The sequence below is a fragment of the Pseudorca crassidens genome, chromosome 10 (genome assembly GCF_039906515.1).
Source record: "Pseudorca crassidens isolate mPseCra1 chromosome 10, mPseCra1.hap1, whole genome shotgun sequence".
NCBI lineage: Eukaryota > Metazoa > Chordata > Mammalia > Artiodactyla > Delphinidae > Pseudorca > Pseudorca crassidens.
Window position 1 is genome coordinate 1,164,976 of NC_090305.1, and position 23,446 is coordinate 1,188,421.

At 44.0% G+C, this 23,446-nt stretch overlaps 1 protein-coding gene and 1 pseudogene across 3 annotated transcripts in view; both read right to left on the reverse strand.

The window, feature by feature from the left end:
• The window catches only part of GMDS (GDP-mannose 4,6-dehydratase), a 479,216-nt gene that overhangs the window by 141,840 nt on the left and 313,930 nt on the right, over nt 1-23,446 (reverse strand). The gene's annotated exons all lie outside the window — the stretch shown is intronic.
• On the reverse strand, nt 8,051-8,986 carry LOC137232947 (small ribosomal subunit protein uS2 pseudogene; annotated as a pseudogene).

Consider the following 23,446-nt stretch of genomic DNA (forward strand, 5'->3'; position numbering starts at 1 on the left):
CAAATGTCACCAGCACTGTAGGCTTGAGAAATGCTCCCTCCTGCCTCTCCGTTAGTGCTGCTGACTTGGGACCAGCTCGGTGCAGTTATTTCAGAGAACAGCACTGTGGGACTGATAGGCCTTCTTGCAAAACCTCGGCTGGCTAAAAATAGGACTGTTTTGTAGTCGAGATGGCAAAAAAACATCTCTGGGCTGTAAACACCACTCAATGTATTTCTTCTCTGCCTTATGAAACCACATTTTTTTCCCCTTCTTTTTTCCGTCCCTTCTTACTCACAGTGGAGTTTAATTACAGTTTAATCTCTTTCAGGGAGCAGTCCTGGGGCCCTTACTGTTCAACCACAGTATTATCAAGACCACAGCTACCATTTATGGCAGAAGGTAGAGGCTCCCCTTAGAAAACCCCCGATTCCCCCACCCCCCGAATACATACATACATACATACATACATGTATAGTATATACGTATATACGTATGTATAGTATATACATACGTAAATAAATACATAAATAAACACACAGTGACTTTACTACCGACTCACACTGCACGTTTTTATGAGGCCCTAGAGATGCCAGCCCAATAATTAAAGAAATACCTGCGAGGCGCAGATCAACACTCACCCTGTTCAACTCTGCTGGGTCAATAAACCTGAAGGAAAACTTTTAAGTTAACAAGACTGTTTGGGCCTCCAGTTGCCGAAGTGTTGGGTTACACTGAGGGGAAATGAGAGGGGGGAGAGAGGGGGCGAGGTTCTCGGGAGAGAGCCAGCTCTGCACCCTGAGGTGCAGGCAACGCGGTGGGAACTCCACTGTAAGGCCAGGGCGCACACGGTCGGACTTGATTTTTGCTGCTTGAAGCTCACAGGTGTCTGATTTTGCGTGCATATCTTGAGAGAGTTGCTGCAATGCCAGGGCTCCCAGAAAAGAAAAGGATACTGACTTGACCATTCACCAGGAGAAGAAAGCCGATGACAAGATAAAGCCAGGACTCAAGGGTGAGAGGGAACGGTCACCAGTACTTGGTTTCCTTTACTGTCTTCGTTCTGTAACTGCCTTATGGCCAGTGGACTAATCAGCTCATTTTCTCTGAGGAAGCAGGAACAACAAGAGCCTTTTATTCAGCTCACAGAGCAAAGCTGGCTACCTGGAGGGTTTGCTTTCGCGCATGAACGTGGCTCTAATGGAAGCCTTTCCAACCTCACGTCCTTCTCTCCAGTCTTTTAAATCGCACCCAGCGGGGCCACGGAGTCCTCTGGGGCTGCACCCAGACCCCCTCAACCATCCCAGAGGCTGGTCCCCAAAACAGCAACCGTGCCTCGGCCACCTACATTACTGGGGCCATTCTGCTTTTCTCTCTGTCACTTCAGGGATTTGGGGTAAAAAGCGCTGCTTTGTGCTAACCCTGCCAGTGAATCAGAACTTCAGGGCCAGCTGGTCCCCTCAGCTGATCACACCACCCTGAGTCACTGGCTCCCCCACTACCAGAGGACAGATACGTCTCTTATTTATCACGAACTGTATACACTTTCACTGGAAATTACAGAGGGTCAAAATGTGCTGAAGTAACACACAAAGCCAATGAACAGAAAGTTCTAGAAACTTACTAGAGATTCACTGCTAAGCCTTACCAATGCACATTTTTACATGACAGTAATGTGTTTATTCTATTTCGTGCTTCCCCCAAGCTCTTTACTATCATACGCTCACTTCCATTGGCAGCTGAAATGCATTGCTCTTGATAGTTTCTAGGCTAAGGTCATCTCTGCAAATTCAAAGGCAGAGAACTCCAGGACCTCAGTGGAATATTTTTCCAAGTGCTTCAACAAAATTAAAACTTTTGTTTGAGAAAAAAATGGTCGCCAAGTATCCTGCAGCCAACGTTCTAAAGAAGTTGAGTGGCTTTCTATTCCAAAGAGAAATTAAAACAGGCATCTTACCGTCTGTATCAGAGTATCAACTTTCTGCCTTTTTTATCTTATTTTAGGAACTGATGGGTCCCTTTCCTGTCACATAGAACTTATAGCTCCATCTTTACATTCTTAGATTTCCATAAGGTAGCTTATTGGTTTAGCCCTTTAAGATGGTTCAATGTCATGCTGTTTGATTTTATGAAGTACTGATATAGGAAGTGGTCTGAAATGTATGCGTTATCTTTCTTTTTTCTGTCATGTTCAATATGCACTTAAGTATTCTAAGATATACTGTTTGTTTTCTAAGTAGGGGGAGCATGTATTATTAAACATATGTTCCTGTGTATTGAAGGGGTACACATCCATGCCATTTTGTAGGGCTGTATGGTGGTGTGCTCTAGGGCTCTGATGTAGCCCATAAGCATTCCAGAGCCGCAGTTCTCAGAGTGTGATCCGGGGTCCCTGGAGGTCCCTGCCTGAGACCCTGTAATTCGGTCTCCAGGGCAAAATTATTTTCTAATAACACGAGGATGTTGTGTCTTTGCCATTATCCTTCTCTCGTGAGTGTGCAGGGGTCCTCCAGAGGCCACCTGAGTTGTGACACTGCAAGACTGTCAGAGCAGATTAGAGAATCCAACTGTCTTCTATTCATCCAGACATTAATGAGATTTTTTTCAAATGTGAAATAATGCTACTCTTCTTACTAATATTTTGTTTTTAAAAACAGTTATTCTTCATAAAATATTTCTACCAGGTTATTTTTTTAAAGAATTAATAAATATCTCTTAAATATCACTGTTTTATTTTCTAATATGGTAAATATTGGTAGACACAAGCCACAAAAGCAAAAGTAGCTTGAGATCCTCAATAATTTTTAAGAGGGTGTTAAGGGGAGGGGATGGGACTCTGAGATGAAAACGGTTCGCAGAACTCTGGTCCAGGGCACTCAGGCGGCTTCCAGTTTGGGGCTCCTCTACTGCACGGTTTCAGTTTATATGAAAATGTGGGTATTTGTAATTGTGATCTGTGTGTGAAAATGTATCTAGATGACCAACTTTGTTCCAAGTCCAAATCAGCCCCTTACTTTGGAAGAAGCATAAGCCATTCAAACATCAGCGTTAGGGCCTGGAGGAGAGCTATCCCCGCTAGTAAAACAGGCCTTAGCATTTGCTCATTGGGGTTACTTAAAGTACTGACTACCACACTAACAGTTCTTATAAACTGAGATCTTAGTTTTGGATTCAAGAAGCGGATTCTCTTGGATCAGCACTCATACTGTCAAAGCAATTCAAGTCATTAAAAGTCTCTGAATGTGGGCACGGGCGCCCCATCCATTGTCAAAGGAAACTGTGCGGGCACCACGGTCGTCAGAGACCCTGGTCTGTGGGCCCATTCGTAACTTAAATAGGGCTGTGGAAACACCTTTTCAACTTGATCCATTTTGGATTTTGGTACGAAAGCCTTCTGTTATTACAGCCATTAGTATGTGTCAGTGACATATAATGGATTTGAATTTGCCCAGGTTAGAATTTAGGATTCTTCCATTTCAAAACAGGAAAAAGGCTCTGTTGATATTTTCACACACTAATACCTATAATCGAAACCTAAGGTTTTATTTAAGCAATAGTTATCTTTCAAAAATAGGAGCATAACAGATACAAATTCACAGATCAGCTCATGTTTCCCTCAGAGCTGAAAGCCACAGTTCACTCGACGTGTCTGTCACTGTGCTGCCATCAGGCCTCTTCAAGTGCTGACATGTCCAGTCCTAATGACAAATGTCATCTGCATATATGGTCTCCATTTAGACCCGAGAATCTCAGTACTGGGGGGTGGGGGCAGAGGTAGTCTGTGTGCTTTGGAAAAGCACGTTCAGCATTTTAGCTGTGTGTGGTTTTTTTTTTTTTTTAGTTATAATATTTATTTTTATAATTCAAAGAACAGATTAGAGAAAGTGAGATTTATTGACAGGGATCTTGTACTTACGATGACAGATTTTTACTCTCTTATAAAATCCCTCCCTTGCTTCAATCTAAGCCGAAGGGTAGAACCATGGACTGTAAACCCCACCAGAGCAGGAACATGTGTGTGTTTCATGCTGTTTGGGCAAATGACCATAATGTGAACCCAGTTAAAATTCACTGGAATAATTATGGATGAAAGAATGAATTTCAAAAACTGAAATGTTGTTCTAATTTTTAACAAAGATACCAAAACAATTCAATGGGCGAAAAGGAAGGTGTTTTCAAGAAAGCTCTAGAACAGCTGGATATCGCACAGAAAAGGACGCATCTCCACCCCTGCCTCACACCACGCACAGAAGCAGCTGTAGGTGGATCACAGATCTTGAGATAAAAGCTAACACTACAAAGCTCCCTGAAGAAACATGACCACAGAGCCGAGCAGATTCTGGAGGAAGACACAGTAACACTAACCTTGAAGGGAAAATGATAAACCAAACTTGACGACGATCAAAGACCGCACATCAGAGGAAACCACAAAGAAAGTGAAAAGGCAACAGAGACCGGGAGAAAATACTCCCGCTGCACACGGCTGACGGAGGACTTGATTCTACACAATATAAAGAACTCCGACAAATTAGCGCAGGAGAGCCAGGAGCCCGAACGTTTTCAGACTGAGCGCACCATCATCTGCCCAGGGAAGCAGAGTCAGAGCAGCCAGCAGGGAGGAAGCCTGCGCTCATCCAAGCAGCCCTGCTACCTGGCCCCCCACGGGAGTGGTGCACAGTTGGTAAAGGAAATGGCAAGAGGCTTCCAGTTAACCAGAGAGGCAGAAAAGTGAGTGGGAAATTATAACGGAGCGCGAGACGGCGCAGTGAGAACCTCGAGGGGGTGTGGCTGAGCACAAGGGCAGCCCTCAAGTCACATACCTGGTTTCATCTCCTTCCAGTCTTATCTGCATTAGTGCCCCTTCCACATACACACTTGGGTCTCACTTGCCCATCTCTGTTCTATGCAGAGATACACAGCAACGACTACGGCGAGGTTCTAGTTAATTCTGTGTAGAAAGGACAGGTAGGTGTAACGCCCAGAACTTACTGTCAAATGGAAGGAACGTTCTTGGAATTTTCTTGTTGATCAGTATTTGGAGTTTGGCTTTTGAAACAAGTTCTTGAGAGTGTTTCATGCTGTTAAGTAGGAACTGAGTTTCTCTAGCCCTGGAATTTGTCAGACACACACATGTAACAATTGCTTCGAAGGAAGCCCATTTCCAGCTTAAAAAGAAAACAACAAAAAGTAAGTCCTGCCTGATGTAGCAATTCTGAAAAAGATCCGTTTCCTCTGTTGAGAATTTCAAGATCACCTTTTCCTCCAAACATATTAAAAGGTGAGGACGGTTGGAATTAAACCGAAGTCAACATTACAAAATACTACTGATATAAATGGAGACTTGAAAAAAAAGAAATCCTAAGCTCTCACTGACACCACTTGCACTAGCATATGCTGTGTGTGTGTGTGTGTGTGTGTGTGTGTGTGTGTGTGTGTGTGTGTGTGTGGGTCTGTGTGTGTGTGGTGTGCATGCATATACAGACCTACCTACCTCTGTGTCCACTTCTGTATCTCTCCCTCGGATATATGTAATTAAGATGAAGGTCCTTGTCTTTTTCTTTTTCAAAGATGATTTTACATCAGTTATTTTCCATGAACACATCTGGTGTTTCTTTAAAGCCTGAATTTACTAATGAAAGAAGGATTTGTGCTTTTTCAACATAAATCCATTTTATTTTCTCCAGGCTCTTCCTTCTCTACTCAAAGCTGATGACTTCTTAAACCAAAATGGTTGGTCAGAATCCAATCAAGAATATAAAGGCAACTGAATAAATAAAACCATGAAGTAAGTGTAAAATATTAGTGTCCAGACATCCAAGATGTATGCGGCTACTATGAAACTTCCACAGCTGTACCGGCCTGGAGCCCATGTGGTCCCCCAGATTTAACAGGACCCATTACCAGTAAGAGTTTTATTTGCTTAATAAATTACATTCTAAAGCACAATAGCCTAGGTTCATAGCTGTAAAATTGCCAAATATTGTCAATGACCACTCTCTGGTCATAAATAACAAAATAATCTATGACTCATTGGATTTTTGATTCCCAGGGCAATTCTTTCTCACCATTACTCAAAAATGTAAAAAAGTGCCTCTACGTGGCATTTTATGGAGGTTATAAATTACTCAGAGGAGACGACACAGGACAGATTTGTTGGCCAAGTAACAGGAACCAGCCAACCAAGTGTGTAAATTAAAGAGCCAGTGACAAAGAAGAGGGCTAGTGAAAGCATTCTGCAATCTAGGAATAGACGAGGATTAACTACGAAAAGAGAGGAGGGGGTGGAAGGAAAGGGGTGCACAAACCCCTCCCGGAGCAGTTACGCGACCGCTAGGGGCGACGTATGAAAGTGGTCGGACCGTGGCCTCAAAGAACGAAGCTCAGTTACCCTTGAAATACAGTTCATGTTCACAGCCTTAGGGTGGACACTGACATGTAACAGGTGCCACAGAGATAAACCTGGGATGGTTTTTTTTTTTTAACTAATATCAATTTTCAAACTGATTCAGTTGATTAATAGTTCTTCCATTTATTCAAAGAACAGATACTGAGCAGGTGCTGTGTGCCCACCCTGAGGCCAGGGGCTGGGGCGCGGACAGCAATCAGGCACAGCCCTGCCGTCCTGGAGGCTGGGATGCGGGGCGGCCCCGGCCTGGGATGGCACAGTCTGAAGGCTCCTAAGCTAACCCAGCCGGGGTGGGAAGGCCAGCTCAGGGGCGGCTGTGCTCGGAGGACCGGTGAGAGGACAGCGGGGAGGCAGGATGGAGACAGTTTTCGGGCAGATGGACCAGAGTAAATAAAGGCGGCCTGGAGAGCCTGGTCTGTCCCGGGAACAGACAGGGAGATGAGGGGGAGGGAAGGGGGGCCATCGCAGGGGTCTCCTCGGCCCAAGGGGGTGAGGACAAGGTCACGCTGGCTTTAGGAAGGTTACTCGCCTTCAGCGCCGTGGCTCAGGGCATCTCATGCTGAGGACCAAAGTCAAGCGTGTTTCAACGGAACCATCTTGGAAACTAAAAATTTATCTTGGTGGTGGCAGTTAATTATGAAAACTAGAACAGACCTGGCTGCCTTCTTTTCACACGCACTGAACACGTGAGGGCCCAGTGCTTTGCCTGGGAGTCGGCGGTGGCGGCCGCAGCAGGGTGCCTCGGGCGGCGCTGAGATGGGCTGCCCGGTACCGGGCTCACCGGCCCCTCCTTTCTTCGCGGGGCTCTTTCTCCTCGTTGTTCTCAGGACAACTGGCAATGGCTTAGGACGGTTCTGACAACGGGAAGTAGAATCTTGTTGATTAGTTTGTCCCACGCAACGAGGACAGAGTCTAAAAGCTTCTTTTAGTCTCTTATGACTTAGAGGGACTGCTGTGCTGGGTAAATTCTCAGGCCCACCGAGGCTGAAAGGATGAAATAATCCTTTAAAAACTTTCACCTTGTCCGTGGAAATACGTCCTGTTCCATAGGAGTCAACCAAGAACAGAGTCCTGAGGCTTTTCTGGGATTCACTATGCAGCTACGAAGTTGGAACTGCTCTGAACAGACATTTGGACCAACAAGTGATGCACGTTTACTAGCAGCTAAGTTTCATTCATCTTTATGTCCCCGACAACTCCCACTGGTATTCTGCACTTGGTAGGTGATTAAATACATCTTGCATAAATGAAAGAATGCGTGCTGCTTTTAATTATTAGTAGACTATTACATTTTACTATATCTTCAACATATAAAATTTTATATGTATGATCACTACCAGGATTTTGATTGTACACAGTTTTTTTTTAAACTAGAGACCTCCATAATGCTTTGGGGGACTTAATGGCAAAGGAGGTATCTTGCCTCTTGCATGGGAACAGCCACAGGCATGACCTCTGTGCCTTGCTGAAGGGTGCGATACTGCCCCTCCCCCATCGCCCGTGGACAGCAGGAACTCCACCTGCGATAACAGTGACTGCTGGTTTGTAGTCCCACTTTGCTCTCCACCGTTCTCCGAATAAGTTGGATGGTCCGTTTTCTTTCTTTTTTTGGAAACTGTTTATTTCCGTCCACCTATTTCCATTTTAAGAGTTTGCAGAAGAAGTTTAAGACCACTCAGTGGCTGTTCCTACCGCTCAGCGGCCTGAGCAGTGGCAGCTGCAGACCAGTCTTCAGTGGCAGGCCGAGCACTGCAGTCTTCAGCGGGGAACCGCTGAACAGGCACGGGGGCACCTGCACACCTTCGGACCAGTCCGTCACCTCCGGCTGAGCAGCAGGGAACTCAGGAGGTGGCGTGGTCCATTCACCCTGAAATTCCTCCTTGGCCACAGCCTTCTCAGCTGCTGCCTGCTCGTCCTTTTCAATCTCTTCAGGGTCTCTGCAGAAGTAGAGGTCAGGCATGGCCTCCCAGGGGTGTTCACGGGAGATGGTGCCACGCATGCGCAGAACTTCCCGGGCAAAGCATCCACCACATCAGACCCCCTGAGTGAGCTCCCCTGTTGTTGCATGGGATGGCAATGTCCACCCATCACAGAGGAGAGAGTGTCACACAGAGCAACGGCAGGCAGGTTAGCATAAGAGGCCTCTGTGAGAGGCAGGTGGGCAGCCCTGGGCTCAGTAGCCACTGGAAGACTTGGCTCCCGGAAGGCGGCCTGGATCTGGTTAGTGAAGGTCCCAGGAATGAAGCGGCCAGAGACAGAAGCGGCTCCAGTGGCAGCAGCAAACTTCAGCCCAGCTCGCTGGCCAGCGTTCCTGGAGGATACGACGCTGACATCAGCTGGGTTTTCAATGGCAACCATGGCACGAGCTGCCAACAGAAGCTTCTCCCAGGTTCTCTTCAGATTTATGATGTAGATGCCATCACTTCTGTAGATGTGCTGCTCCATTTGCAAGTCAAGGCTGGTGCCAACTAAGTGGGTTCCTGCTGCAAGGAATTTGAGGACATCCTCCTCCTTCATTTGCAGGACATCAAGGGCTCCGGACATTGTCAGAGCTTCCCTTTAAGTTACGATGGGAATCCAGAACAACGCCGTATGGACCCCTGCCTGACTGGCGCGGAAAGAAGCTTGATGGTCCTTTAAAGCAAGGACTATGTTCACATAATCCTCTTTCAACACCTAACACACATCCACTGAGATTAAGTCCCTAATTTTAAAATGCTTTGCATCCATAATTTTAGAATTAGAAGCTCTGGTGTTCATTCATCTTATTCATCTAACTAATGTTTACTGAGCACCTACTATGCTCCTGGTACAGCGCTGGATATATAAAAATAACGACACCTTCTTACTGTCACGGAAATCACAGTCGAGGAGGAGAAGAGAATTAGGGTTAAGATATGGGAAATGCTAAAATACAGCTCTATACACAATGCCACAGAAGCACAGTGGAGGGAGGAGCTGTTCTGAATGGGACGAAAGCTGGGCTGGAGCAACGCTTACAGAGGTCAGATCTCAGATGAGGACCTAGTAAGATGCAGGGAGCTCACAGCCCAAGAGAGGCTGTGTAGCCTGGGCCAGGTGACGGGAAGAGCAGGGTCACAGGCCTGGCCGCGCAGGGTGGGCTGCGGGATGCCTGGCTCTCCCGGCCACTCATGTGAAGAGCTCATGAAAGGGAGGCTGAAGGCAGCAAACGGGGACCAGGTGAATCTTACTGAGGACTTTAGACTTTCGGTAGCTCAGGTTGCGTTGAGAGACGCAGAGAGAACCAGAGGTCCCCAGTGGAGCAGCTGTAGAATCTTCCAAGAAATTCAGGAGGAGGATGTGAGGGAGGCAAAGAAGAAAGGGAAGGGAAGGGGGAGAGGGAGGGGGAGGGGAGAGGGAGGAGGAGGGGAGAGGGAGGAGGAGGGGAGAGGGAGGAGGAGGGGAGAGGGAGGAGGAGGGGAGAGGGAGGGGAGGGGAGAGGGAGGGGGAGGGGAGAGGGAGGGGAGGGGAGAGGGAGGGAGGGGAGAGGGAGGGAGGGGGAGGGGAGAGGGAGGGGAGGGGAAGAGAGGGAGGGGGAGGGGCGGGCGGGGAGGGGCGGGGAGGGGAGGGGCGGGGAGGGGAATGAAATTATTTTAGGAACAACTATTCCTAAGTCATTCCCATTTTCATCTGATTTACGAAAAAGAAGGAATTCTTCTGGGCTTCCTTTTTCATCTGAAAACTCTACATGATGTCCCAGGAGACAGAGAGAATCATAAAATCCCTGAAGAGGTGCCTTGGGAGTAATTGGTTCTAGATAGCTAATGACGGATGGCTGAGAAAACAGAGAAAGCGCCAGAGCTCTTAATAAGAGCATCTTTCCAAGGATTACGACATCCCCACGAGACCCTTAAGAGCTTCAAGTGTAAGAGAAAAAGCAATTCACTGGCCTTCCTTTAGAAAAGAAGTCTCTACTAACTTACACTCTTCAAATATGATTTAAAGCAAAAACTTCTTAAAAATGTTTCTTAGCACAGTCAACTAAACATAGAATTGTCCCATCCTGGTGTTCTCTAGGTGGAAAGTGAAATATTGGGGGAAAGTCGCAGAATAAACTCCATTCATTGTTTAATACAATTAGTAATACTTGGTTTCGTATAAAGAAGTGTAGGGACTGGATTATAAATCATACTTGCTTCTTGAGAGCACATTTTGAAAATCTGGCATCACAAACATGGTGCATTGGTGCAGCTCCTGGCTCCGGGGCGACCTGAAGCCTGTCCCCCTTCTCGTGTTTCCATTTTCATGTCAGCAGATCTCACCTGTTGATAAGAACTAATACTGACCACAGAATTTTAAACCCAATCAGAATATCAGTTCCGGGGTAAGAGTCTGACTAAATCTACCTTGGCTGCCAAGAGTTTCCAGCTCCCCAGGCCGGGAGGTTTCATTCCCTTCCTCACAGAGACAGGAATCTTCTCACAAAGGAGAAGCACCCACTTCCAAAGGACCATGGCTAGAAGGGCTTTTTCTTCCTTCTAAAAGAAGGGTAACTTTTGGGACCAGAAAGACTGTCAGAACTTTATGACAAGTCTTGTAATGTTTTCAACATTAAGACCCAAGATAAGGGTACCCGGGAAAAAAAAGTGCAGCTGCCTTTGGAACATTCAGGGACCACCCAGGCTGCTCTCTCAAAGTCTGTCCATGTGCCACAGGGCTATTATGAAGACTTAAATGGTGTAAGACTCAACAATATAAAAGCTACTTAATGTCTATAGTTTTAAAGAACTCTCAAGTGGAAGATGAGCAGATTTAATTTGAAGGTATTTAATGTTTTTACCAAAAAATCTGTGTGTGTGTGTGTGTGTGTATTTCAAAGCTCACATATTGAAACAGTTCTGCTTTATAATTATAATTATAAATTCTAAATTTCATTATACAGAACCAATTAAACAACTGGCATTTATTTTATGATTTTGTAAAATTTCTTGACATTTCAGTTTCTGGATATTTCAGTTTCCAATGAAAAATGATAGGAGGAACAGTTCATCCTATTTATTTTGTTTATTTTAAATCAAATGTGAAAAAACGAGTCACATTTGGGGACAATAGGACACATTCAATAAAACATCATAAATTCTAAGACAAAACACGTGATCATGCTACGAAATAACCGTCTGTAAGACGAAACGAATTCTGCTGTGGGTTAGACCCCCCAAGTGCGTACTACGTCTCTTTCAACATAAAAAGCTGGGACTTGCTCTGTCTTGAAATGCTTTAGGGTCATTTAAGACATTTTTCCCCAGTGCATATACTGCCTGCAGTAACAAAGCCATTCATCTAGTTAAACATTTCCACAATTCACCCCAGGTTTGAGGCAAGTTCAGAGCGTTAGTCCACCCCATAAATAATATGTTTAACCCACCAAGTGACCATGTGCAAATATATACAGAAAAAGTGATACTTTCACAAAGTAAACATTAGATAACTATTTTGGGGAAAAAAAGTTATGGTGGAAAATCTCAGTGCCTTTGTTTTTGCTATTAAATTCTCAAAGGAGGCTACTTGTGGCCTGGACTTACTGATCACACATGAAAAGGTACCTGGACAGAGGTGGCAGCCCTGCCCATGGGCTCAAAAGGAGACATTCACTCCACTTGATGAGTAACACCATGGAATAATCCATTTCTTGGAAAACTAGGAGAAAATCAGCCTGAATTTTTGTTTGTTTTTCTCCTTTGTGATGACTCACATGCTTTGAACCCCACTTTATTAAAAAGAGTCAGTAAGTTGCTCAAGTGAGATTTAAAAATATAAACCCACTCCCATTCATACAAGGTAAGGAACAAGCCTTTCGATTCCTTTCTTTCTTTCTTTCCTCCTTCCTTCCTTCCTTTTTCCTTCCTTCTTTCTTCCCCCTTTCTTTCTTTTCCTTCTTTCTTTCTTTCCTTTTCTTTTTCTTTCTTTCTTTCCTTCCTTCCTTCTTTCTTTCCTCCCTTCCTCCCTTCCTTCCTTCTCTCTTTCTTTCTTCCTTTCCTTTTTTCTTTCTAATGAAAAGGAACAGGAGCAGTAAAAGGCCAGGATGAGTGTGCAGATAACTTCCTATTTAATTATTCAGCTCTTTGGATGGCCCCGTATTCTGATGTCCTCTCTCATTTTTATTCTTGCAAATTTCACTCACGAGAAAACCCAGACTGGTGGAATATTGCAAAGCAGAGAGAAAAAGGAAGCACTTCAATTGGTAAAAGCAGTCTGTGTATGACACAATACATTTCTGATCTCTGATACGTGGTGTCTGCTAGTAGCACCGCTGTCTGCAAAGGAGAAGTCGCTGAGCAGAGGGCCTGCTGTCCCACGGGTACGGGCGCTGAGCTGAGCGGAGGCCTGGCCTCCATATGACTCTGACCCTGACCTGACTGGTGAGGTGGCCGGGCAGGGCCGGCACTGGCAGAGAAGTAATCACTTACTCCCTGACCCTAACCCATCCCATAGTTCCGAGCACCTACTGTGTGCTCAGCTATGTTCTCGGCGGCATTTACGGGAATTCTGCCACACACACTAGCAGCTTTAATCATCTCCACTCATCGCTACCATCTTAACAGAAATGGTATTTTTATGACGTCCTTCTAGACGAGGAAAGTGAGGTCCAAAGAGCTTATTTAGCTGTCCTAAATCACATCAACTAAGGACCAGGCTAGGGCTGCGTCCCAGTGCTGTCTCATTTCAAAGCTCAGGAACTCCTGATGGCAATATTACAGGGATTCCACGAAGTACCACTGTTAGATTTATTCAGGTACATTAACCCTCTTCCAAAATACAGGTATCTGGGACTTCTCTGGTGATGCAGTGGTTAAGAATCCACCAGCCAATCCAGGGGACACGGGTTCAAGCCCTGCTCCGGGAAGATCCCACATGCCACAGAGCAACTAAGCCCGTGCGCCACAACTACTGAGCCTGCGCTCTAGAGCCTGCGAGCCACAACTACTGAGCCCACGTGCCACAACTCTGAGCCCGTGCACCTAGAGCCCGTGCTCCACAACAAGAGAAGCCACTGCAATGAAGAGTAGCCTCTGCTCGCCGCAACTAGAGAAAGCCTGTGCGCAGCAACGAAGACCCAACGCAGTCAAAAAAAATTAATTAATTAATTAAAAAAATAAAAGACCTCCCTCCCGAAAATACAGGTATCCATAGAGGGAAGATGTCAGACTGCTATTGGTAATTCAAAACATTTGGCCGTGTTTTCTATTTTTTTATAACTTTAAAAGGAATACATTCTCATTGTAACAAATCAAAGAACACAGAAGTACATAAAGACTTTCTCCACCTCTTTCAAACAAAGTTGAATTCAACCCACTGACCAAGTCCGAATTTGGCATTTTTCTTTTCATACTATTTTCTCTGCTCATGCTAACTGCAGCAAATAGATACACACAGACACTTTTCTTTTTTTTAAGTTGCGGAAGCTTTTCTTTTTGTCTTTTGACCACAGGACGCTGCTTCCATGGGAGTTTCAATGGAGGAGTGGCAACAGGCTCTCGGGAGACCAGGGAAACTGCCCGAGGAAAGCAGGTCTGGTAAGATTATCAGTTACCATGTCATTAAGAAAACATCCTTCTCCTTCCTTCTGGAGCAGGATCTAGAAAGCCAGTCACTAATGAATTAGCCATGACCGCACTTAGGAGCAGCAGCAGGGCTATATACATGCTGGTGTCCACACACACCTATGTCATCCACTGCTGCCCTGCACACACACACACACACACACACACACACACACACACACACACACGATGCTGCTGACGGCCTGCGACCTGCAACATGCCTTCCTGTTCCAGCACCAATGGGTCTGCATTTTCTTTCAACTTGGCAAGGTTAAAAAACAGACTCGTCATAAGTGTGTAATGTCTTGAACCAAAATAGACTTCCTTAATGATTTGTTTTCTCCAATTTCACCACAAAATGTAATGCAGCCAACAAAAGAACTATTCTTCCCTGCGTATAATAACATGTTATTCAACAATCATGTAAGAGAGCCTATACGTGAGACTGCCAAGGGTCTGAAATGGAGTTTCTAACTGCAATGTTTGCGAAGAAACCTTTTTTTTTATTTTTCAAGTTTCACTCCAAGGCTTTGAGTGAAGTGATATAAATATCTAGGAATATACAGTTTTGCTTTACTACTGTAACGTGTTTACAGAAGTAGTTACGGCTTACTTTGTAACACGGGCCACTGAAAACATCAACCATAAAAACATATACAAATACAAACGAATTCTCAGCAGGTCATTTACTCTGTAGCAGAACCAAGCCCATTAACTGCTTCTGTCCCTGTGAGGGCAAACGGCTCCCCGTGAGGCCGCCTCGGGAGCAGCGCTCGGCTTTCTGGGGAGCTCACAGCAGGCCATTCGCTGGGCGAAGAGAAGGGGGCGGGGAAAGGCCTGCTGGAGCCTAAAGGAGGTTATAATAAAATGAAGTCATGAGCTTCTTCCTTTTTTAAGGAGAATGCAAAAGAAAGAAAAATTATAATGCCGTAAAGAGCTAAGAAAAAGGGGAAAAAGTGAAATCACTTTATTAAGTTTCCTGAAATATACAGTTGGTCTTAAAATATGCCTCCTAGTCACTAGCCCAACAGAAAACTACAGAAGACGGGAAAACGTAAAATCCCCATCCGAATGCATGTTGCAAATCCATGGTGTAAATATGACAGTGGGTGACAACATTACCAAAAATGTGCTGGGTCTGCTACATTTCTGGGCAACTTAACTGCGCATATGAAAATGCATTAGCCAAGAGAAAGTAGAGCTAATGAATTTTAAAAACTAGAATATGAAAGACAGAGTATCGTAATGACTTAACTTTGAAATGACTCCAACTTAGGGTTTCTCTAAGTGAGAGTTTTCTCCCAAGTGAGAGAAGAAATGCTACCTGGGTGGTGGTGGTGGAAACAGGACAAGTACACACATGCATACACACACACATATACCAATAGACACACACAGATACACATACACACATATCCACATACATATACACACACACATATACCCATAGACACACACACACACATATACACACATATACCCACAGACACACATAGATACACACACATATACACAAACATACATACACACATACACCCAGACACACATAGATACACACACATGCACACACATATCCACATACATATATACACACACATATACCCAGACACGCACACATACATATATACACACACATATACCCATAGACACACATATACACATACATACATACACGCACACATATACCCAGACACACAGATACACGCACACACATATATACATACACACACACACACATAACCACAGACACACACACATGCACACACATATACACATACATATATACACACATATACCCATAGACACACACAGATACACACCCATACACACACATATATATACCCACATATATAAACACATGCATACACTCTATACACACATATACACACACAGATATACTCACACATATAAACACATGCACACACACTCTATACACACATATGCATGTGCACATGCACACATACATACATATATACATACACACATACCAACAGACACACACACATATACCCACATATACAAACACATGCATACACACACTCTATACACACATATACAACGCACATACACACATGAACACACATATACACATACATATATACACACACATATACCAATAGACACACAGATACACACACATATACACACATAGATATGCCCACATAAACACATGCACACACTCTATACACACATATGCACATGCACATATACACATGCACACACATATACACACACATATACCAATAGACACACATAGATACACACACATAGATATACCCACATATAAGCGCACATGCATACCCACACTCTATACACATACATATACACATGCATAGACACACATATACACACACATATATATAAACATGCATATACACACATGCGCACAATATACACATGCATATATACAAATGTATACACACATATACGTACACACGTATTGTATATATACATGTAATACACAGGTGTATATACACACATATGCCCGCACACCTATATATACACACACATTCACATCATGTATGTAGCACACACATATACATAAACACTAGATTATAAAAATCAGTGCACTCTGCATTTTAGATTTCGGTGGGGAGCCTGGGTTTAAATCCCAGATCTACTATGTGCCCCCCTTGTGATCCTGGGTAAGCCATTTCACCCTCCTTTGCCTCAGACTAAGGAGAGCACCACTCACCTACAGGGCTACTGAGACATAAAAAGTTAACACAGGCAAGGCCCAGGTGTCCTACCTCATCCGTAGCAGGTGCTGACGCTAGTAAACTCAAGAGAGAGCTAAACTCAATGGGCTTCAGCATTTCTTGTGGAAACTACTGGCTGTAACTTGTCACATCAGGAAAGCTTCATGGAAGAGGCCTGTTCCTTGAAGGATACTTCTTTCTAGCCGCTTAAAAATCGGCATGTTGGGTCAGGTTTCTCCACCAAGACAAGAAGATGACAGGCAGAAGCTGCGGGGGTCATGCTAACCTCACTGCTCCCTTGATCATGAAAACATACAATAAAGTAATATGGTGCATGCAGGCAACCTTCATGCTAAGCAGAAACTACTCCTGCAATTTAGAGTGTTTCCCTTGGCGACCTGCACAACAATAACTACGTACATCAGACAAAAACTTCCGTCTGGTACTAATATAAAAGCCCTCTGACAATATAAGCATTATTTAACGAAACTGTGTATTTCCTAATCTGTTGTTATCGTTTATAAGCTATCTATCTTGACTCAGCAGTAGTGAAATGAGACTCACATGCTTGAAAACATATTTAGCATAAATTTTAAGTGGGGAGAAAGAACTCAGGGTGATATTTGCTATTCATGCATTACTGAAAGATGTATGAACTTTATTATGAAAAAATAAAAGGTGGATAAAGAATCCCTTGGTAATAAAAATGTACACATAAAAAGTATTGGATATCAAAATCCAATGAAAAATTTTCCCCCTTTGGCAGTCAAACAAAAATTCCAGGAAAATAGTTTAACCTCCCTTCACAAAGTTCAAATGTAGCTATTGGTTATTAACTTGCTAATGTAAGAGATAATATTTTGGTACAGATATCTGACCAATAATTGCTTCTATGCCCTATAAAGTTTAGATTTTTTTTTCATTAAATATATTTAATATGCAATTATTATAACAGTCCAACAGCTATTTACTGTACCTAATTCTATTCAGATGTATTATAATCTCCTAGAATTCTGCATATTTAAATTTTAATGTAAACCATTCACCTAGAGGGATAAGAGGTGCTCGTTATTATTTATTTTTAAGAGAGAAGAATGTTTTAAAGAAGCGGAAAACACGTATACATTGAAGAATAAGTTCATTTAGTTTCTAAAATTCTGACAAGCACTGTAATTGACACGATGCTCTGTAACATAAAGTCTCAGCTTTAAAAAACTATCACGCATGCGCCTAAATTCATCTTTTACAGATTCCAAGTATCAAGGAGGATTTCATGCCTGTAAGCCTGAAGAACACTCTGGCTGGTCACTAAGCTGCTCGGCACACGTGGATGAGGGCCTCAGCTGGGGACCTGGCCCTGGGATCCTACCTCAGACCCTATGGTCATTAAGCTGCTTTGTGATTTCAGTGAAGTCCCAGAGCCTTAGGTTCCAAATAGGAATTTACCAAAACAGTCATGGAAAGTACTGGCAGAATGGTCCTCCTGTGTCTTCTGGTACGTGGGCTCTGCACATGGACACACATATTACACCCAATTACAGCATCCCAGAGTGAGGGGGAGTCTAGAGAGAGGCAATTACTACAGCAAACGAGACAGGAAACATCCTCTTTCATCGCTCAAGGAAACAGAAATTGTTCCTTGTCTCCCAGCAAACATGGGAAAACTCTCTAGCATTTCAGCAGTTAGTGGGTCTCCGCGGAGGTGTGGAGAAAAAGTCCACGTTAAATCCTGCTGAGCTGGCAGCCCTCAGGGCTCCTTCTTAGCAGGGCTGCCAGGAGCCGCTGCCGGGGGACGGGCCAGGGACAGGATGGGACAGTGGCCGGGGGCGGGCCCTTCCCGGAGCGTGCCCGGCAAGGGCAGGATGGGTGGGGGAGAACGGGGGGCGGGGGGGGGGGGAGACTGACGTTTCTTTGGTAATAAAAATGCAATTTATATAAACTATAGGAGACTTGGTGGGAAAGTAAAAGAGGTAATTGTTCGCATTCCAAACGTTTTAATATATAAACTGTGTAACCATCACTCATGAGTAGCGCAGCTGCTAACAATTTCTTTCTTTTTTTTTTTTTTTCCCCAGGATAGAATTCATGCTGAAGCCAAGAGATGTTTCTCTAGTGAATGATATTTTGAAACTCGGGTCAAAACAGAACTGTGACATAATACATTTTTAAGAAGTCAGGAAAGCTTGTAGTCTGAAATGTGAAGGAAGCCCCAGTTTTTACCCCAATTAGGAAGGACCTTGTCTGTTTCAGCGCCCAGGACAGCCCGGGCTCAGTCCGGAGGGAGGGGCTGCTCCCTGCACACATCTGTTTCCAGCGCGAGGCTGGTATGCAAACTATTGTCCATTGGAAGTGTGTGGGGTAACGTCTGCCAGGGTTAAAGGCTGGGTCAATCTGATCAAGAAGCTAAAATTAGCTTCTGTGTGTTTTCCTGAAAAGAAAAAAAAAATACTGTAAAGCTCTTTGTTTTCCTTCAAGGGCTGTTCTCAGATTTCAGTTTCTGGTGTGTAAACTACCAGGAAACAGACGGCTCTGACAAGTGACTTCTTGTTTGCTGCCTTATGCGTTATGAAACCCCGTGACAGTTTACCTGAGCTGAAGGACGCTTGCAAAAAGTAAGCCTTCCGACCCAATTCACATTTTCCCATTTAAAAGTATTAGTGTTGTGAAATTATTCAGAGTGAATGCATTTGGAAATTCAAAACCAGAACTATATTTTAAAATATGTGATGGTTTGGCAAAGCCCAAACATATTAAGAAACTCATCATTCTGAGAAGTATTGGGGTGAGTCCTAGGTCACAGATTACTGGTAGTCTTGACAGGCTCTGATTATTTTCATAGGAAGCGAGTTCCTTAAGACAAAAAAGAGGGGGAAACATTCACATCAGAACTCCACGCCAGTAATAATTGGACAAACTCAAAGAGCAGAAGGGAATCATAGAGACAAAACAGGCAGTCATGAGATAATTCAGGACAAATACCAATATGCTTTCAGGCTTAATAGTTAATGTTCACATACACGGGAGACAGGAAAAAAGGAGAAAGAATTCTTGGTTACGTTTCAGACTCTGTGATCGAGGCAGAAACAAACCCAAAGCAGAAGCACGCCTGAGATTTATTTACGCCCTCAGAGATCTGCTTTTTCTTATAATGGGTAAGTCAGATTACAATGATCTATTTTTGCTTCAGCAAAATACCTCTTTAATATTTTAACTACTTAAATATTATTAATTAAAAATAATACAATGAAATGTGATTTTAAAAAGAGCTATAATGTAACAAGTATTTTTGGGTGTATGTGTTTTACTACAGTTAAATACTTTCCTGTTAAAGCGACGTCTGAGAGAAGACATAAACAGCTTTTCCCCCAAACACAAATGTTATAAAAAATACCTCAACCAACATGAAAATACTGTGTGTTTGGGTCACTTACACCACATGTTTTTCCTAAACATCCTCCCATTTCAGTGGCTCTTTCAATTCAGAGCTCATTAAAAGGATTTGGATCGCATACCAGAAGTATGTAAAACATTTGGCAAAACTCACTTATATATAAAATTTACTTATTTGTAAAATATATATAAAATACCTAATTTTTATATTTAAATGCCCTCTAGAACTCTACGTAGAATGACAGGTACCCACTAAATGTTTTATTATTTTTCTTGGGTCAGAAATTACTGGGGAAAACACCCATTATACATTTTGACATTAATAAAATTCTATATCATCCCTATTTTCTCACTACCCACACTTCAGTCTAAAATCAACCCTCTTTTCACAGTTCTTTTTTTTAAACGGGAATCGTAATATTAAACTGTATACAATAGCTGTCTGTCGATCCATCAAACCTTGAAGTTTCTGAATAAGCCTTCCTAACTGTATCATCTTAAGCGTAGCTGACGCCACCTGGTCTTCAGGGTCCCTAAGTCGTCTCGGGGCCTCGCTTCCCGTCTGCTCCACCCCCTGGGGATTCCCCTCCCCCCCCCCGCCCCCAGATTTGGCATCTCCTTAAGCTATGACCTGATCTTCCTTCCTTTCCTTTTCCATATACTGCTTTTCAGGAAACTCATCACAGATACGGCTTCAGACAGCCCTGTTTTAGCATAGGTGCGTGGATGGCCATCGGGGGTGCGGTAGCCTCCGTGATCAGGTTAGGATGTATGATACAGCGACCCCACGCTGAGGCAAACCCAAGCGCCGCTTCCACGCCAGCACGGCCATGCCCAGCAGCATCACCAGCGCCTCAAACCCAAGCCCACCTGGTCACCTGCCGTCTCCTGGAAAGCTGCTTCTCCTACGTGCCTCACGCGCTGATGATGCTACCAAACCCCGCGCCTCTGAGACCCCCTCCTTCGAAAGGTGTCAATTAGCTGCCCATCCAAGGCGGCCTGTCGCACGAGCCCGGGGGCTGCGGCCCCATCCTCTTCCACTCAAAGGCAGCAACATGCAGGAGGCCCCGGGGCTGCGCCCGCGGCCGAGAGAACCCAGGTACCCGCCTGTGCGGCGCCCACGGCATCTTTCCGAGTCACTCCTGCCCCTGTCAGGCCCAGCCCAGCATGGGCTCCCCGGTACCCGTGTTCAGTAGCTGAACGCGCCACCTGACAGCCTCGTTCTCAAGTGGGGATGAGTTCAACAGCCAGGATGTGAGGATTAAATGGAATAATGTATGTCACACGCCTGGTACATTGTAATGCTCAGTCTTTGCAGCTATTGTGTGAACATCCTCGCACTGATGTAGTGCTTCTGTTCTCCTCCACCTTCCGCCTTGGCCTCTGGGCTGTGCATCTGCTGCCTTCCCACCTCCTGAACGAGATTTCAGAAGGAGGGGCAGTCGTTATTGCATTAAGTCACTTCCAGCACCTGGCACAGTGCCTTGCACATCCTAGGTGTTTACTGAATACTTGGTCTTTCTGAAGTCACTTTCTCTTGGGCCAGAAATTACAGAGGTGGAGGAGGGAGGGAGGGGAACCACACAGGGCTTTTTTAAACTTGTTTTAAACACCTAAATCCTTTACAGCAAGTCCCCTACGTATGAACGAGTTCCATTCCAAGAGCACGTTCGTTACGTCCAATTTGTCCGTAAGTCCAACAAAGTTGGCCTAGGCGCCCGACTAGCAGAACTGGCTCTGTGGCACCTACTGCAATAGGCTTGTAACACCCTTCACACAGATAATATGTGCATACAGACAAACACAAAAACTTAAAAGGCATTTTAAATCTCACAGTACAGCACCTTGAAAAGTACACTAGTACAGTACAACAGCTGGCGTCCAGGGGCTGGCACGCACGTTTGCATCTCTGAAAGTTCGCAACCAACTGGAAGGTTCGTATGTAGGGGACGTACTGGGCTCGCAAAGAAATCAATCGCCTGTAGGAGGCAGTTGCATTCAGGCTGCACTGGGGCACAGTGCCTGAGGATGCAAGACCCACAGCTAAGAACGTTCCCGACGAAGTTTAACGTACAGAGTGTCCTTCAAAATATCAGACTCCGTGAGACTGTAGCAGACACAGCAAACCTAAACATGTCACAAAACATAACTTTAAAAAATGTACTAGACCAAATGTATTACAAAACTTAAGGCTCGCAAAATAGCAGACAAATAAATTAAAAGTTGGCATTTGAACCAGCAAATTGTTTTTGTACAAGTGGAGGCTCCTAAAATTATGTTAAATGCTTAAAAGTTTGGTGTAGGTAGCATCATTTTCACTTTGCTTAAACTGTTAACATGCTAAGCAAATCCTTTCTACAGGTATTGTAAAGGTATAGTTATGAATCCAAATTAATGAGGCAAGTTAAAATAACCTGACTTTAATTCAACACACCTGGTTACTTTTCAATTCTGAAATCTTATCAAGAATGACCTAAGCCCCCTTATAAGCTTCAAACTGCTACCTGAAATTATTTCACATTAGTAACCCTTGAACAGTGCTGGAGTTAGGGGCACTGTGCAGTCAGAAATGCACGTATAACTTTACAGTTGGCCCTCTGTACCCACAGGTACTTTGTACAGGCGGTTCCTCGTCTGCGGATTCAATCATCCTTGGATGGGGTAGCACTGTAGTATTTACTAAGAAATCCTTATAATAAGTGGCCGTGTTGTTCAAGGGTCAATTGCATGTATAAAATGAAGAATTTGTACAGTGATTATTTCTTATAATTTAACAAATAGCTACTGAATACACATTAACTTCAAGGCACTACATCATATGTTTGGAAAAGAGTCCTAAGGCAGAATCTCTAACTTTAGCAATCTGTAAATCAGTTTTATTAAAAGATAAGGATTTGTTCCATTGCTTCAACCCCCACTGGCTGAAATGGCTTCCAGGGGATCCAAAGGAACTGCCTCTGTAGTTTCTGATATTCAGAAACAACCACATGTTCAGGAACTGAGAAAGCCACTGTGCTTGCTCAGGCTAAGACACAGGCTCAGGAAAGACCTGAGAAGACCTTCATCTTTTTCACCTTAGGATGATCCCTGGCACAGACGCACCCAACAACAATAAAAACGAAACAAAACAAAAGCAAACCCTGGGAAGCAGGAGAATCTGATTTCCAGAGTTAACTTTTATCCAATTCGAATGTCAAGTTTTCGACCACAAAAAAGAAATAGGAAAGTATGACCTGCTCAAAGGAATAAAATAAATCCAGAGAAAACATACCTGAGGAGGCTTAGACTTTGGACTTACTAAACAACTGTACAAAAACCATGTTCAAAGGGCTACACAACAAAGTCAGGAAAATGACAGAGGATCGATAAAGAGACAGAAATTATAAGAAGGAACTATAAAGAAATTTGGG